The sequence below is a fragment of the Theropithecus gelada genome, chromosome X (assembly GCF_003255815.1).
Source record: "Theropithecus gelada isolate Dixy chromosome X, Tgel_1.0, whole genome shotgun sequence".
NCBI classification, from domain to species: domain Eukaryota; kingdom Metazoa; phylum Chordata; class Mammalia; order Primates; family Cercopithecidae; genus Theropithecus; species Theropithecus gelada.
This window is the reverse complement of record NC_037689.1, coordinates 101,179,086-101,197,382: the sequence shown is the minus strand read 5'-3', so window position 1 is coordinate 101,197,382 and position 18,297 is coordinate 101,179,086.

Genomic DNA, 18,297 nt, shown 5'->3' with positions numbered 1-18,297 from the left:
AATAATACTAGGAGTAAAATAAATCATAAATAGCCCACAAAGCCTAAAATATTTACTATCTGGCCCTTTATGGAAAAAGTTCGTCAGCCCATGTCTTAGACCAAAGGAAACAATTTAACCTCAACCACCACAACAATTGTCATCATTGAGATGTGATGTTGAGTGACTACTAACATAGATGCATATCAGGGTACAGGTATCATTCTATTCATTTGTGGGGGTAACTCAAAATGCATGTAATTTTTTATGTTTTATTTTTGAGACAGAGTCTCACTGTTGCCCAGGCTGGAGTGCGGTGGCATCATCTCGGCTCACTGCAACCTCTGCCTCCTGGGTTCAAGCAATTCTTGTGCCTCAGCCTCCTGAGTAGCTGGGATCACAGGCGTGTGCCGCCACACCTGGCTAATTTTTGTATTTTAGTACAGATGGGGTTTCACTATGTTGGACAGGCTGGTCTTGAACACCTGACTTCAAGTGATCCACCTGCCTCGACCTTCCAAAATGCTGGGATTACAGGTATGAGCCACCGCACCTGGCCAAAATACATATAATTTTAAAGTTACAAAAGTATTATCCTGTGTAATTTTGGAACAACCAATACCTGAGTACTGGAAACTCATATCTAAAAGTTGATAACCTGGCATAGTGGAAAGAATATAGAATTCAGACTTAGTATTTACTTTAGAACAGTAACCTCTTCTAGGCCCAGGGGTTAGCCCATCTGTGAAATGGGAGTATAATAGTTGAAAGACAAATAATGTGGAGAGTTGGTAAGGATACAGAGCAACGAGAACCCACATATACATTCTGGCTGGAACTATGAATTGAAAAAGCACTTTGAAAAACTGTCAGTATTTACTAAGGTTAAACATTCATGTATGCTCTGACTCAGCAGTTGCACTCCTGGTATATATGCAACAGAAATGAGTTTTTATGTCCACCAAAAGATGTGAACAAGATTGATCATTAAGTACAAAACATAAAGCAATGCAAATGTTCATCAACATAAGAATAGTGTTATAGTCCTACAATGCATTACAACACAGAAATGAAAATGAACAAATTACAGCTTCAAGCAACATGGGATAAAAACACATATATAGCACTGATACTTCCATTGTAATCCCTCTATCACCCTCCTGTCTACAAAGCCACATACCTATGGAGTTGAAAATGGGTTCAGGTTTGAGGCCACAAGAAGAAATTCAAAGACAGTGAAAAGCAGAAGCAGCCCCTGGAATTCAGCATGATTGCTGATATCCCCAGTTGTTGGAGTTTGTTAAGAGAAAAATGTGCTTACACATTTTAATTTGAATTAATTACCCAAGTGAATATTGAGGGAGATCAAGCAAATCAACATAGCATTTAGATTTTATTTTAACGTATTTCTTGTCAAGCAGGTTAATGTAGAGGGGCACAGTTTCTATGAGTCTCTGATAGGCTCAAACACTCAGTCTAATGCCATGTCTGATAGAGCAGACGCTGGAGTGAAATTCAGGAGATTGTCCTGGGTTCTGGTGTCAGACCTAACCCAAAACCTACCGGGCCATGGGTAAGGTCCTTCAGCTCTGTGGGAAGATCCCATCTGGGAAAGGACTCTCAGTTACTAGAAGGGACAGAATTCACTATTCACAATTATTTTAACAAGTGCAATGACTATGCATATTATTTATTCTTAAAACAAGATTGCTGATAGTGCATGACAAAATATCTGGTCAAGTATCAGGTCCACCCAAAGCCATATGGTCCCTGCCTAGTTTCAACCTCCAAAGGCTGATGTTGTTCGCACTTACCTCTGTGTGGGACGATCTTGGAAGCAGAGGTAGTTAAATTATGGATGGGTTTTGGTATTACTTAGTAATGGTAGAAGCCGTGAGAGGCAGGGCTGGCCTATCACATCTCTCAGATGGACCACAGGTCAGCATGCAAGGACTGGACTGATGACCCACTAAAGAGAAGTCTGGGTGCTCTCATGTTCCCCTAATGTCCTCCTCAGGGACTGGGCAAAACCTGCCTATGACCCTAGATTTGTTTTTAAAGTCCCTCAAAATAAAGGGAAAGAGTGGCTACTTTTTCAAACTTTCTCCTCCTCACACCATCCTTATTCTCCTCTTGTCCAGTAGTAACAGGCCAGGATCAAAGAGAAGGTGGGCAGTAAGGGGCCAGGAATAAGGACCAAACCCATTATATTGGTGGCTGCACTGGGAGCTGGGATTTCATCCTTCTGAGTTGACGTCGTGGGTTTTATTTTCAGGCATATGTGCTTGGAAGTGAAAAAAATAAGATAACATTCATTTAGCTTGTGTGTGTGTGTGTGTGTGTGTGTGTGTGTGACATTATTTTTCTTAATCAGTTGCCATATGCTATGGTTTGAATGTTTGCGTCTACTCCAAAATTCATGTCGAAACTTAATATCCAATGTAATGGTATTAAGAGGTGGAGGCCCTAGCAGGTGATTAGGCTATGAGGGCTCTGCCCTCATGAACAGGATAAGCGACTTTATAAAAGGGCTGGAGGGAACTGCCTAGGCCCCTTTCGTCCCTACACTTTCCTCCAAATGAGGATGCAGCAACAAGATGCTTTCTTGGAAGCAGAACCTGATCCCTCAACTAGATACCAAACTTGCTGGTGCCCCCTGAATTGTGAGAAATAACTTTCTGTTCCTTATAAATTACCCAATCTCAGGTATTTAGCAGCATAAATGGACTAACATGATGTATGAGGCAAGAATTATGTCCACGACTACTAGCCCTGAATTTATATCCTTAAATCTCCATGAATGGAAGCAAAAGATTAGACAATAAAGCAACCAAACCTAAACAAAGAGCCACACCAGTTTCCTCTTCAACATTCAAGACTGAACATCCCAGGAAGGCTCTTATTGGTTCAGCAGGGTCACTTCCCCATACTCTGGGCCAATAGCTCAGGGGCTGCGGGTCCTACATTGGCTGACCCAGCAGAGAGTGGGGTATGAGCTGCACTCACTGAATGCTCACATCATCCAAATCTTGCATAATTGCAGCTCATTAAGATTTGTGATTTTTAAAAAGACTTTTGACTGGGAAAGAACAGAATTGAATAAACCTCAATGAAATAGAATAAAAATTTCAGAGTCCAGAGAGCTTGGCAAGGGGATTGGATTGTTTCTTGAAGTTTTTGATATATATTTCTGTGCTTTTTGTTTGTTTTCATTATGTATTAACGTGGATTCAAAAAAAGCTTGTGATATTTTTATTCCAGTAACACTGTTTCCCCAGGAGTCCTGCTTATAGTACATTATTTACAGCAGTTAAAGCTGTTTCCCGTAGTCTTTTTTTTTTTTTTAACAAAGAATTAGAGCACTCTTGTTCACTTAATCTCCTTGTTCGTGCACCCATCAGGTTAATAATCAGATGTACTCATTGCCCCATCTAGCCTTTCAGCATCAAGCCCTGTTTTTTTCTCTACTTACCAGATTCATCTGTCTCAATCACCCCTGCACTCTCAGCCAAATTATAACGCATTTTTAATGTTCTTTCACTAATGTTTCTATTTACTTTCTGAATTTACAAGAGGAAAATGGCAAAAACACTATAACTGTCTTCATGGATATGATATATTAAAAATGCCTTTTTGCATAATACAATGTATATGAGACCAATATGCTAGAATAATTTTGGTAAAACATTTGTATGGCATGCTGACAGACACTGGCATTTTGAAGCAGCATGATATAAATTAAGTGACTTAATGAAATGTTTTTTTTACAAATATGTCCACAGCTCTTTCTCTGAAAGAGAAAGCCTTTCTTTTCAAGCCACACATGGCTCTGAAAAGAGCCTTGGTTTTCCAAAATGTCGTTCCAAATGTGTAAGTCAATCATGTGGTGCCTCTTTGGGCAGTTTACTTGCAGATGATTTTATTGTAATTTTTCCAGGTCTCCTCTGCAGTAAAATCCTTTTTTAAGTCCTTTTATAAGATTTTTTCTAATACACCAAATCATGATCAATAACAGTCTTGATGAGAGGGCTCACTTTTTCTGAATCCTGACTCTAATGATGGTAATGCTAGTATTTGCCATGAAACAAACATTGTATAACTCATTATATTAGCAAAGGAAGTTAAATCATGTACTGAGATTAACTGAAGATTACCCTTTTTTCCTTTAACATCATAAGGTGAATCATACTTGTATTTTACTGGAACGTCTTTATATTTTTGGATGAACCCTGCTTTGTCCTTTTGTGTTCATCATTAACTATGATGCCAGATATAATTGCTAATATTTTATGTAGGATTTTATATTCTTGTTTATAAATGTCACTGGTCAGAACTCCTTTTAGCATATTTTCTTTACATCAAAATGATATTTTTTCCCTTCATAATCTGACACTATTCCATTAAGAGAAAAAAACACCTGTTCCTTAGTGGTCTGACATGAAATACTTTTGGAAGCCTGGCCTTTTGGGATGGTAGCTCATTGGTGACCTCGATTTCTTCCATTCTTCTTAGTCCTTAAATCTCTTTTGTGGGGAGGATAGTGGGTTTAGTTTCTGTAATTTATGTTTTCCACAAATTTATGCATTCAATCAATATTTTCAGTTGTATTATCATAGATATTTGAAAGAGATATTATTTCCATTGAATAATATTTCCTACATTATTTCTCTCTTTTCCCTAAGGAGGTTAGTTAGATGTTTAGTAACTTTTTTCAGCCAAGAACACTGATATTTATCCACAAATTATACAGTTTAAAGTATGTTTCTAGGACTTAAGTATTGTCAAGAAAGTGATTTTTAACTTGTTTAATGCTTATGAATATTTTACATGTTAATAAATATTCCTGGTTTTTTGTGTGTTGTTTGGAGACCATAGTTTTGTCATCTTTCCTCGAGTCACTGAGGTTTTTGATCAGAATTAGAGGCAGTGGTTTGTTAGCCAGATCTCTTGTTTTCCACGAGCTCTTCTCCCATGTGGGAGGATTCTTGCTCAAGCCACAGTGGCTTAGCCTAAGGTGACATTAGATTCTGGGTTAGTGGACAAGTAGCCCAAACATGGCCAGCATCATTCCTCTGGCATCACGGACCTGGGTTATGGAGATCAGAATCACTCAACAAGTTGAAGCTGAAATTGTTACAGTTTAGCTGCTGTAGATGGTATCTTCAAAGTGCTCTTGGTGGAGCCTACAGGAAGCTTCCAGTGAGACTGACCATTTCATGCCTTCTCATTGGACTGTACCACATAGAACTATCGAATCATATTTGCCATTGTGTGGTTTATTGGCAGGGTTTCCTCGAATTACATTTCATCTAATTAGAAATTGTGTGTGTACCCAGTACTTCATTTGAATACAGGGCCTATACATGGGCACCACCCTGTCACCAACCAGTATCTCTTTCATTCCAAGGTACTGAAAACAATGTCTGTCATGGCTGAGCATCCTTCTAAATCTTACTTTAACATAAAGGGCTTTAAGAAAGTCATTTCCAAAACACAGAAGGGGAAGATGTGAAAAGAGATGCTGCGGAGACAGTTGAGTAACTGTCTATATTTACATCTATGTTTACAGGGTTCTGAAGCAATTTCATCCTTATATCAGCACTACATTAAATTCCTTGGGCATCATGAATGATTTTCTTATCGACATCTTTGAGCACATCACCACCAAGGCTGGCTGCCTGGTTGCTACACTGAGTGCTCCACTATCACCTCCAGAGACATCCAGATCACCCGAGCCCGATGCTGTCTGGGGATATCCACAAGCACACTGTATTCAAAACCAAAGGTAAGAACCATGTTCCAGTGACGTTGAATCTACTTTAGTTCTTGAAGTGTGATGTCCTGCTAATTTTAAAACATCTTCTTTTTTTGTTACAACAAACTAAATATTATCAATTTTAGTTTAATGTATCTATGGTCCAATTTGTTTAAAAAATAAAATAGTGGGTTATACTTAATAATGTTGCATTATACCACTTTACTAATGAGTCAGTTCTTTTAGTTATTTTTGTAGGTCAGCCATTCATCGGACCTGTAAGATGTTATCTACATTTTTCATTCTCATTCCCTCACAAATATATGCTGAAATTTTCCAGAGATACCTTATATATTATATCCAACAGATTAATTGCAGGAACATATATAAGAATTCAGCAGACTTCCATTAGAATAAATATTAAAGAGATTTTCAAATAAAAAAGTCCATCTCCTTATGACTTGTTTTAGAAAACACATTTTTCATATAAATTTACAATGTAAGTTTACAGGATGTAATGGATATTTTATTGTAAGTTTAAAATGAATTAATATAAATATATTAAAAATTTCTGTTTTACTATTTAATATAATAAATATTAACAGATATGACTACATGAAATTGTAAAGCTTCATTATTTTTAAACTGAAAATAGCCTCTTTCTCAGGGGTTTTGCCACAAGAGAGGAAGGCCATTCTTTTCCATACTTTCACCATACAAAATTCATTTGCATATTTATAGACTGGAATTATTTCCATTTCTTTAAGTAACTAAAAGCGTACAGAGCTATAAAATTGCTCCTATAGAATCAGAATCAAACAACCCAGAAGGGTGTACTATAGATAACACATAATTTTCCTTTGAAGAACATTTTTTCCTATAGCTTTTCTATTTTTGATAAACATTAATTTCAAAGTATGGTTATTCTTGACCACAAAATAAGGCTGAACTCATTAGATTTGGCTTGTTTATTTACACAGATACAGCAGAAATCCTAATTTACTATATAGTCCTTCTTTAGTATTCATTGCTAAGAGTTTTCATAATGATGATCACATTGGACTTTTTTACTGTATTAAAAAATATATATAACATAAAATTTACCATATAAATAATTTTTGGTGTACAGTTTAGTGACATTAAATATATTCACATTGTTGTGCAACCGTTATCACCATCTGTCTCCAGACTTTTTCATCTTCCCAAACTGAAGCTGTACCCATTAAACGACAACCTCCCATTCCCCCCACAACCCCAGTCCCTGGTAGCCACCATTCTACTTTCTGTCTCTATGAATTTGACTATTCTAGGTACCCCATATAAATGGACTCATACAATATTTGTTTTTTGTGTCTGACTTATATCACTTAGCATAATGTCTTCAAGGTTCATCGATGTTATAGCATGTATCAGAATTCTATTCCTTTCTAAGGTTAAATAATATTCCACTGTATGTCTATATCACATTTTATTTATTTATTCATCCCTTGGTGGACACTTGGGTTGTTTCCATCTTTTGGCTATTGTGAATAATGCTGTTATTGACCATTGGCATACAATATCTATTCACGCTCCTGTTTTCAGTTCTTTTGGGTATGTACTTAAAGTGGAATTAATGGATCATATATTAATTATATGTTTAATTTTTTGAGGAATTGCCGTGCTATTTTCCACAGTGGCTGTACCATTCTACATTTCCATCAACAATGCACAAGGGTTCCAGTTTCTCTGCATCCTTGCCAATACTTGTTATTTTCTGTTTTTATTTTTGTTTTTTCTCATATAGTAGCCATCCTAATGGATGTGAAGTGGTATCTCATTGTGTGGTTTGGTTTGCATTTCCTTACTAATTAGTGGTGTTGAGCATCTTTTCGTGTACTTATTGGCAATCTGTATATCTCCTTTGGAGTAATAGTCATTCAGGTCCTTTGCCGAGTTTTTAATTGGATTTTTTTTATTGTTGAGTTGTAGGAGTTCTTTATATATTCTAAATATTAGTCCCTTATGAGATATATGATTTGCAAATATTTTCTCCCATTGCATGGACTGCATTTTCACCATGTTGATAGTATCCTTTGATGCACAGAAGGTTTTTATTTTGATAAAATCCAATTTATCTATTTTTTGTTGCCTGTGCTTTTGTTATTCAAGAAATCATTGCCAAATCCAGTGGCATGAAGGTTCCCCCCTATGTTTTCTTCTAAAAGTTTGATAGTTTTAGATTTACACTTAGGGCTTTGATCTATTTTGAGTTTATTTTTGTATACGGTGTAAGGGAAGTATCTAACTTCATTCTTTGACATGTGGATATTCAGTTTTCCTCACATATTCATTGAAAAGACTGTCCTTTCCCTCATGGAATGGTCTTGGCAACCTTGTCAAAAATCAATTATCATATATGTGAGAGTTTATTTCTAGGCTCTATTCTATCTCATTAGTTTATTTGTCTGTCCTTAATGCCAGCACCATACTATTTTGATTACTGTAGAGTTTTGGTAAGTTTTAAAATCTGGTAGTGTGAGACCTCCAACTTTGTTCTTCTTTCTCAAGGTTGTTTTAGTTATTCAGTATCCCTTGAGATTCCGTATGAATTTTAGGATGCATTTTTCTATTCCTGCAAAAAATATCATTGCATCATTGGGATTTTGATAGTGATTGAATCTATAGATCACTTTGATTAGTACTGACATCTTAACAATATTAAGTCTTTCAATCCATGAACACAGAATGCATTTCCATTTATTTCTGTCTTTTAAATTTTCTTTCATCGACATTTTGTAGTTCTGAGTGCAGATGTCTTTTGCCTCCTTAGTTAAGTTTATTCCTAATTATTATATTCTTTTTGATGCTATTGCAAATGGAATTGTTTTCTTAATTTCCTTTTTGGGTTGTTCATTGTTAGTGTATAAAAATGCTACTGATTTTTATGTGTTGGTTTTGTATCCTACAACATTGCTGAATTTATTAGTTTGAACAGTTCTTTTGTGGAATCCTTAAATTTTTCTACAAACTAGGTAATGTCACCTGTGAACAGAAATAATTTTACTTTCCTTATAACTTGAATGATTCTTTTTATTCATGTAATTGCTTTGTCTAGAACTTCCAATATTAGTTTGAATGCAGGTGTCTTGTTCCTGATCTTAAAGGAAAAACTTCCAAGCTTTCACCATTGAATTTTATGTTAGCTGTGGATTTTTCACACTGGATTTTTAAAAGCCTCTTATTATTTGCTCATCCTGAGGCTATAAAGGAAACTCAAGAAACTTTTCTCACTGGATTTCACCTGCACTATATAAAATTTGGGCCAATTCTTTCTTCTGGAGATTATCAAACTATCTCAAAGGTCCTGGCCTTCGTTTCTCACCTGTAAAGCTGGGACCCTGAAAGCCAGGTACTAAGTCGGTTTTCCTCAGTGGGCTCTCTAGTTTAAACCTTAATTCTCTAACTGTAGCTGGTTTATACTTGATTAAGTGAGCATCATTCTCAAATATGATATTTCAGACAAGGCCTTATTTGCATAACCAAATTTGCCAATTATTAATATATCCTGTTTAAAAGGAGGACAAGTTCTTGTTGAACCTGTATAGATCACTATATTACCATGAAAAATAGAGTATCTAATTCAAATTTGTGAATTCTACAGAGGGTGGGGGTATCAGAGAGAAAAAGATAATTTGCAAATGTTTTGTTTCAGTTTATGAATGCCAAGTCTACTCAATTGTTATGGGTTAGAGATATGTAAGAAAGACAAGGCTGCGTTATATGTCCAGAACATAGAACAACATCAACAATATTAAAAAAACGACAAGAATCCCTCATCAAATAATTCAATCATATATGATTAACTCTTGTTCTGATGGATTTGGGGTTAGCGGTCTCATGAATCCATCTGCTTCTCAATTTAAAAAATTCTGGAAATCCTCAGTCTATTGGTATGGTTTTAAAGTTGTTGAAGCAGTGACTTCAGAAGTTAGCCAGGCGCAGTGGCTCATGCCTGTGATCCCAGCAGTTAGGGAGGCTCAGGCAAGAGGATTGCTTGAGGCCAGGAATCAGAGACCAGCCTGGCCAAAATAGACCTCCATCTCTGCAAAAAACAACCAACCAACCAACAACAACAACAACAACAAAAACACCTCAGCCTGGCATTTGGTGCACACCTGCAGTTCCAGCTACTTGGGATCCTGAGGCAGGAGGATTGCTTGAGCCCAGGAATTAGAGGCTTCAGTGAGCTGTGATCACAACACTGCATTCTAGCCTGGGTGACAGAGTGAGACCCCCATCTCAAAAAAAAAAAAAAAAAAAAAAAAAAAAAAAAAAAAAAAAAGAGAATCAGCAGCAGCAGCTAGTACCTTTCATGTGTCAAAAGACTAAAATACGTAGCATAGTTTTGGGGGGAGGGATACAGCTCCTTTCCAGCACGCTAACATCTTTGCATGTATTCACATAGGCCATGAAGGCAAAGGTTGAACCCCTGCTCATCTAAATCTTGAAATAATACCTTTTTGGTCTTGCTTGAGCATGAGAGCATGGCAAGTCTCTGAGCAGCTGTTAACCACACCATTTCTCACTTGCCTCCGTATCTAGCAGGAGACTATCATGAGAGTTTCTTATTGCCTCTTGGATTCTGATGAGGTGTGAGTCGTTCTGCGCTACTCCTTTGGGTTACAGCTGCAGGCTGTAAAACTTTTTAGCTGCATTTATCATTTTTTTTGTGGTGGCAACATTCACAGCCTATTCTGTTAGTTATCTTGAACTATACAATACATTGTTATTTGCTATAAGTCACCCTACTGTGTAATAGAACACCAAACTTATTCTTCCTGCCTAACTGTAACTGACTACCCCAATTTGATCATTATACTATGTATACATGCATCGAAACATCACATTGTAGCCCATAAATATATACAATTATCATGTGTCAATTATAAATAAAAATTAAAATACTGTGGCTGTAGTACAGCACTGACTTCTTAGGAACAGGATGTCCTCTCACACATGTTGAAGTCATTTGGCCCCTTTTGTTTTGCCCAATGCAAGGGACAATTTGCTGCTCATTAAAAAAATATGTATGTAAGTAATAAAGTCTCTGAATCTGATAAGAGCTAAGTGTTTCTTTACTGACCAAATCTATCACCCTGCTTAGTGTTGACATCCATTTCCTCAGGGCTCTGAGACAGTCCTCCTTTCTTGGAGAGACAAACTCCAGCCTGTGACTGATTGCAGAGTCTTCTGGCAAGCATCAGAATAAAACAAAAACTACTTGTGGATGACAGAAGCTTAAAATGGGGCTGTGGTTAATTTATTGATGGTAATTTTCTGAAGTGAAAGAACTGATGTGTCTATAACAAGAATAATGCAATCGACAGAAAATTTGGTTATTTCTGTGACACAAAGGATATAAAGTTAATCCACAAAGTTTTAAACACAATGTATATAAAGATAGTCATTATACAGATTTTCAATGAAGACAGTGAATATTACATCTGATATACAAAAAAAACAGATGAACATAATTTTTATAAAGGAAAAATATTTGGATTTAATAATTCAGGAAAACACAATGTACATAATATACCATGAGTATATTAAGAATTCAGTAGTAATATATACCAATAGAATATCAAGTTGAGATTAAGTCCAGAGTAGATCCTAAACATCTATAATTTAATAAAGCCTCATAGGAAATATTTTACAGGTATATGTACACAGGTTTAACTAGGTATCATTCTGTAACTTGCAATTTTCACCAAATATTGTTTCTGATATTTATCTGCATTCTAATTGCTGTAGCTTTAGTCCATTCATTTTTACTGGTATATTGTATTCCATTGTATGATTGTAGTATGATTTATCCAGAATAATCTGTGGATGGACATTTCAATTGTTTTCAGATTTGTGCTGTTAAAAAGAATGGTGCACAAATATTAATTTTACCTGTTTTTAAACATACCAGTGGGATTATGCAGTATTCCCTTTTTTGTGCTTGGCTTCTTTTGTGTGTGTGTGTGTGTGTGTGTGTGTGTTTTTTTTACACTTTGAAGACATTTTATTTTACTAATAATTTTTTTTTATTATACTTTAAGTTCTAGGGTACCTGTGCACAACGTGCAGGTTTGTTACATATGTATACTTGTGCCATGTTGGTGTGGTGCACCCATCAACTTGTCAGCACCCATCAACTCTTCATTTACTTCAGGTATAACTCCCAGTGCAATTCCTCCCTCCTCCCCCTCCCCATAATAGGCCCCGGTGTGTGATGTTCCCCTTCCTGAGTCCAGGTGATCTCATTGTTCAGTTCCCACCTATGAGTGAGAACATGCGGTGTTTGGTTTTCTGTTCTTGCGATAGTTTGCTGAGAATGATGGTTTCTAGCTACATCCATGTCCCTACAAAGGACACAAACTCATCCTTTTTTATGGCTGCATAGTATTCCATGGTGTATATGTGCCACATTTTCTTAATCCGGTCTGTCACTGATGGACATTTGGGTTGATTCCAAGTCTTTGCTATTGTGAATAGTGCTGCAATGAACATACGTGTGCATGTGTCTTTATAGCAGCATGATTTATAATCCTTTGGGTATATACCCAGTAATGGGATGGCTGGGTCATATGGTACATCTAGTTCTAGATCCTTGAGGAATCGCCATACTGTTTTCCATAATGGTTGAACTAGTTTGCAATCCCACCAACAGTGTAAAAGTGTTCCTATTTCTCCACATCCTCTCCAGCACCTGTTGTTTCCTGATTTTTTAATGATTGCCATTCTCACTGGTGTGAGATGGTATCTCATTGTGGTTTTGATTTGCATTTCTCTGATGGCCAGTGATGATGAGCGTTTTTTCATGTGTCTGTTGGCTGTATGCATGTCTTCTTTTGAGAAATGTCTGTTCATATCCTTTGCCCACTTTTTGATGGAGTTGTTTGTTTTTTTCTTGTAAATTTGTTTGAGTTCTTTGTAGGTTGTTTTTTTTTTTTTTGAGACGGAGTCTCGCTTTGTCGCCCAGGCTGGAGTGCAGTGGCGCGATCTCGGCTCACTGCAAGCTCCGCCTCCCGGGTTCACGCCATTCTCCTGCCTCAACCTCCTGAGTAGCTGGGACTACAGGCGCCCACCACCACGCCCAGCTAATTTTTTTTGTATTTCTAGTAGAGACAGGGTTTCACTGTGTTAGCCAGGATGGTCTCAATCTCCTGACCTCGTGATCCACCCGCCTCGGCCTCCCAAAGTGCTGGGATTACTAGTAGGTGTATATATTTATGGGGTACATGAGATGTTTTGATACAGTTATGCAATGTGAAATAATCACATCACAGAACATGAAGTATCCATTCCCTCAAGCATTTATCCCTTGTGTTACAAACAATCCAATTATACTCTTTTAGTTATTTTAAAATGTATAATAAAATTACTATTGACTATAATCTCCCTGTTGTGCTACCAAATACTAGGTCTCATTCATTCTGACTACTTTTTGTGCCCATTAACCATCCCTCCTTCCCCTTCATCCTTCCACTACCTTCTCCAGCCTCTGATAACCATCCTTGTACTCTCTATTTCCATGAGTTCAACTTTCTTTTGCTCAACATAATGTCTGTAACACTTAAGAAACATATCAACCAAGTGCAATGTGGGGACCTTGTTTGGACCATAATTGGAACAAACCAACTGTACAAAAAGCGTTTTTGCAACAATTGATATTGATATTTGATATTAATGAGTTACTATCAAAATTTTTTCAAGGTGTGACAATGGTATTGTGCTTATGTTAAAAAGAGCTCTCATCTTTTAGAAATTCATACTGAAATACTTATGGCTGAAAATATGTTATTTGCTTCAAAATGGTGGAGGTGGGAAAATGTGGAGTATGCGACTATGAATTGATAATTCTTGGAATTAGGTGATGAGAAATGGGTGTTTAATAGACTATTTTCTCTACTTTTGTATATATTTGAAATTTTCCATAGTAAAAAGGTTTTTAAAGAAGAGTGGTGCAGAGGTCATTTTGTACAAATCTCCTTGTATACATCTGCTATCTATCTATCTATCTATCTATCTATCTATCTATCTATCTATCTATGGGTCCGTTTGAGGTGTTATCAAATAGGCACAGTCTGCTAGATATGACCAAAATGTTCTGCAAAGTCTATATGTATGCCAGGTCACAATCCAACCAATTGTGTATGGAAGGTCTCATTGGTCTACCTTGTTCATCTAAAGAGGAGGTTGAGTGCATGGTTACAAACACGGGCCATTTAGTCAAGCACATGGGGATTGAGATAGCAGCTCTTTCTCTTAGAAGCTGTGTGACCCTGGAACCCATACTTAACCTCTCTGAAACTCAGTCTTATAATCTGTAAAAGGAAATCCTGATACCAAATAGAATATCTAGAACATATAGAAAGACAGCATTTGTCTGTTTCCTTCCCATTCTATCTTTTTTAAAGAGAGATTTTATTTTTAACCTCAAGATCATTGCTATGTCTTAGCATTCGGGGAATGTTAAAAGGAGAAGAAAAAGTAAACATGCTCGTGTACTTATGTAACAGATTCAAGGCCATTTCTGTGAGAAAGAATGTTATAGAATGAGTTGTCTGATAAAAACGGGTGGGAAAAAAGTGCACACTTTCCTATTGAATGGTTGTACCTTTCCTGTGGTCTTTGTGGCTTTGTGGGTCCAATAGTTTCAATGTAGGTTTCCCATGATTTAAGAGTCTGAGATCTTCTTGGAGCTCCAGAAACACTAGGCATTTGGTGACTGTGGGTCTGCAGGGAGGGACACTGGAACAAGAATCAGGAGCTCTGCCTGAATTTCAGTGCCCGAGCCTTCACTGTTGACGGGACGTCAGGTGAGTCATTTCCTCTCTCCTCTCCTCAGCTACCAAAGAGGATAACATCAGGGAGCCAAGTCAGTGGGAGTCTGGTACCTACGTTGAGGATTTACTATGTTCCAAGCACTGTACCATTTGCATTATTTGCATTTCTCTCTTTCAGTCAAGTACTTTTACTCAAGTGACCTTCATGAAGCAAAGTCCATTATCCCAGAGAACAACATTGGGAATCTAATTTAGATGAGAGGGGGGGCACAGAAATCCCTTGTGAGAAATTACCTTTAAATGGCAGCCTGAAGTGTGAATAGGAGAAAGCTAGGGTGGGAGAGACTCCCAGGCAGTGGGAGCAGCACGTACAAAGGCCCTGAGGTGGGAAGTAGCTTGGCCCATTTGGGCTGGGGGAAGGCCAGTGTAGCAGAGTGAGTGTGAGAGGGGAGTGGCCTTAGATGAGGGTAGTAAGGAACACTGGGCAGAGTGAACAGGTCTCTGCAGGCTATATAATACAGAGTCCACATTTTACCTGCTGAGTTTTGGCAAGGCACTGGAGAGTTGTAAACACACATGATCCCATTTGCTTTTGGCAGCCTGAAAGGTGTTGGACGCTGAGGGTAAAAATACTGCTCTCAGAGTCGAACGAAGCAGAGCAGCCATGAGGAGTAACCCTGTGGATGGAGCCTCTGCTGCTGAAGTGACAGAAGTCTGTCCTATTTACTGTGGAAACCTAACATTGGGCTGGTGACAGTGGTAATGAGGACATGTGTCAGGACATGGAGCTGGCCGGTGGGACTCTCCTAATTCCTCTACTCCAGTGAACGCATTGCCCGAGGTGAAGAGGGTTGGAGGACAGATGGTCCCTCACAGAATTTAGGTCTGGCTCTAGACCATGTTAAGAGACGACAAAGGTCACTGAGACACATGGTTCCACTTCCTTCATATAGGTCTTTTAAAATGTATATATGTATATATTTTGAAACAGAGTCTCACTCTGTCCCCCAGGCTGGAGTGCAGTGACGATCATAGCTCCAGCTCCTACACTTGAGCAATCCTCCCACCTCAGCCTCCAGTGTAGCTGGGACCACAAGTGCATGCCACCATGCCCAGCTAATTTCTTTTTTATTTTTTTGTAGAGACAAGGTCTCACTATGTTGCCCTGGCTTGTCTTGAACTTCTGGGCTAAAGTGATTCTTCCGCCCCAGCCTCCCCAGATGCTGGGATTACAGGCTTGAAACCACCACACCTGGCCCCTTGTATAGAATTTTTAAAAGCAGAAACACCTAGAAATTCTTCTTTTTGTGACAAAAGGCCCATATTCTTCCATTACATTTTCCCTATTATAATCATATCCAGCCACAATTCTTGATCCTTCTGATATTGTTTAAAAGATATTATTATTCACCAGAGCATAACCATTTCCCTTAATGAATTATAATTCAGAAGGAGCATAGATCACATTTATTTAAACTTTTAGCTGTATCCTACTGAACATAATTTATTTTTGTGGTTTTATGTCATAAATCATATGGAACTACTTATCATTCCTAAATTAATTTTAATGGAACAACGAGACAAGTGTGTTTTAAGTGTATATTGAAAATCACTTTTATTCTCCTCTGTACCCTTACTGCTTATCAGAATATCTTCCATAGATACCGATTTGTAATAGATTATAAATATTTTACATGTCGTTTAAAATGTCCCCACAGCTAGACAAAGTGAAATTCTGTTTCCTGACCAACATTCCCCATCTTACTCTCTAAAGGTAACCACTGCTACACTGATTTATTTATTTTAAGATACCAAATTGCAATCACAAAATAACACTGATGTGCTAGTTGTGTTCTTCACATAACAAGGAGCACACTTTTAAAAATCATTTTCATTAGGCTATTATTTAAAGTAAAATTCACTGTCTTTAATGTACAGTTCTTCAAGTCTTGAAAAGTGCATACAGTTGTGCAAGTATTACCACAATCAAGCTGTACAACAGTTGCATCACTCCAAAAAGGGGCATCTTGTGCCCCTTTGCAGTCAGCCTGTTCTCCACACCCCAACCCTGGCAATGAACTATTTGTTTTCTGACCCTACAATTTTGATAGCTGTAGGTTTTCATTTTGCATTTTCATTTTAATTCTGTTCTATGTATTTTTTATTTCCCTTGAGTCTTCCTCTTTGACTCATGAATTAACTAGATATGCGTTTAATTTCCAAGTTCTTGGCAACTTTTCTGTTGTCTTTTGTTATTAATTTCTAGTTTTATTCACTATCGTGAGATAACACATTCTATTCGGTTTCAATTTGTTAAAGTTGGTTTTATGATCTAAGATGTAGTCTGTCTTGCTTAGTGTTTCATGTGCACTTGGAAAGAGTGTGTGTTCTGCTGTTTTGGGGTGGAGTGTTCAGTAAATGTTAATTAGATGCAGTTGGTTGATGGTGTTGTTCAGTTCATCTATAACTTTACTGAGTTTTGGTTTACCAATTCTATCTATTACTGAGAGAAGAGTGTTGAAGACCCCCCATTATAATTTATCTATTTCTCTTTCAGTTCCATCAGTTTTTGCTTCATGTATTTTGAGGCTCTGTGTGTGTGTGTGTGTGTGTGTGTATGCATATCTATATATATGCACTTAGAATTGTTATATATTCTTGCTTAATTGGCCTTTTTTATCCCTAGTAATTTTGTTTATTTTCAAGTCTACTTTGTTTGATAATATAGATGCACCAGCTTCTTTTTGATCAATGTTTGCATGGTATTTCTTCAATCATTCTATTACTTTTAAACTATCGATATCATTTATATTTGAAGTGAGTTTCTTGTAGACAGTGTATAGTTGGGCTGTTTTTATTTTTGTTGTTTTTAAAAAATCCATTCTGATAACCTCATCTAATATGTGTTTATACCATTAACATTTAATGTAATTATTGATATGTTTCCATTTAGGTCTACTACTTTATATCCCCTCTGATTTTCATTACCTTGTTTCCTCTTTCTTGGATTCCTTTGGTTTATTTGAACACTTTTTAGTACACCATTTCAATTTTTCTATGGTGATTTTGAATGTAGCTCTTTGCATAACATTTTTGTGGTCACTCTATAAATTAAAATCTACCTACTTAACTTTTTACAGCCTATTTAGAATTATTGTTTTACCACTTCAATTAATATATAGAAACCTCACCTTAAAAGGTCCCCTTACCATCCCTGCTTTATGCTATAGTTTCCTTATATATTATATCTATGTTGAAACATACATAAATATCTATTATATATAAATTATTTAGAACCCCACCAGTCAATATTATATTTTGCTGTGGTTTTCCAACATTTTTCATGCTTTTTGAAACCTATTCAGCTATATATTCATATTTACTTCCTCCTTAGAATTCCTTAGAGTCCCAAATTGGGGCAGGAATTAGCAAGAATGAGAAATTTGCCATTCAGTGTTTAAAAATTGTCAATAATATTATAATTTAAAAGCAATATAAGTCATTAATAGAAATTTAAGCAGTATCCTGGGCAGCATCAAATGCCAGTGCCCACAAAGATTAGATAGAGTATTCAGAGCCCTGGCAATTTCAGGACACAATGGGAAAAGCTTTAGAATAATTCAAGGTTCCACTACTGAGCAGGCATTTAAAGCAGTTTCCCTGAAGTACTTAACCTGCCCTTTCTATACCCTGATCTGAATTATATAATTAAATAGGTAACTTGAATAAGTGTTAAGATTAAATAAT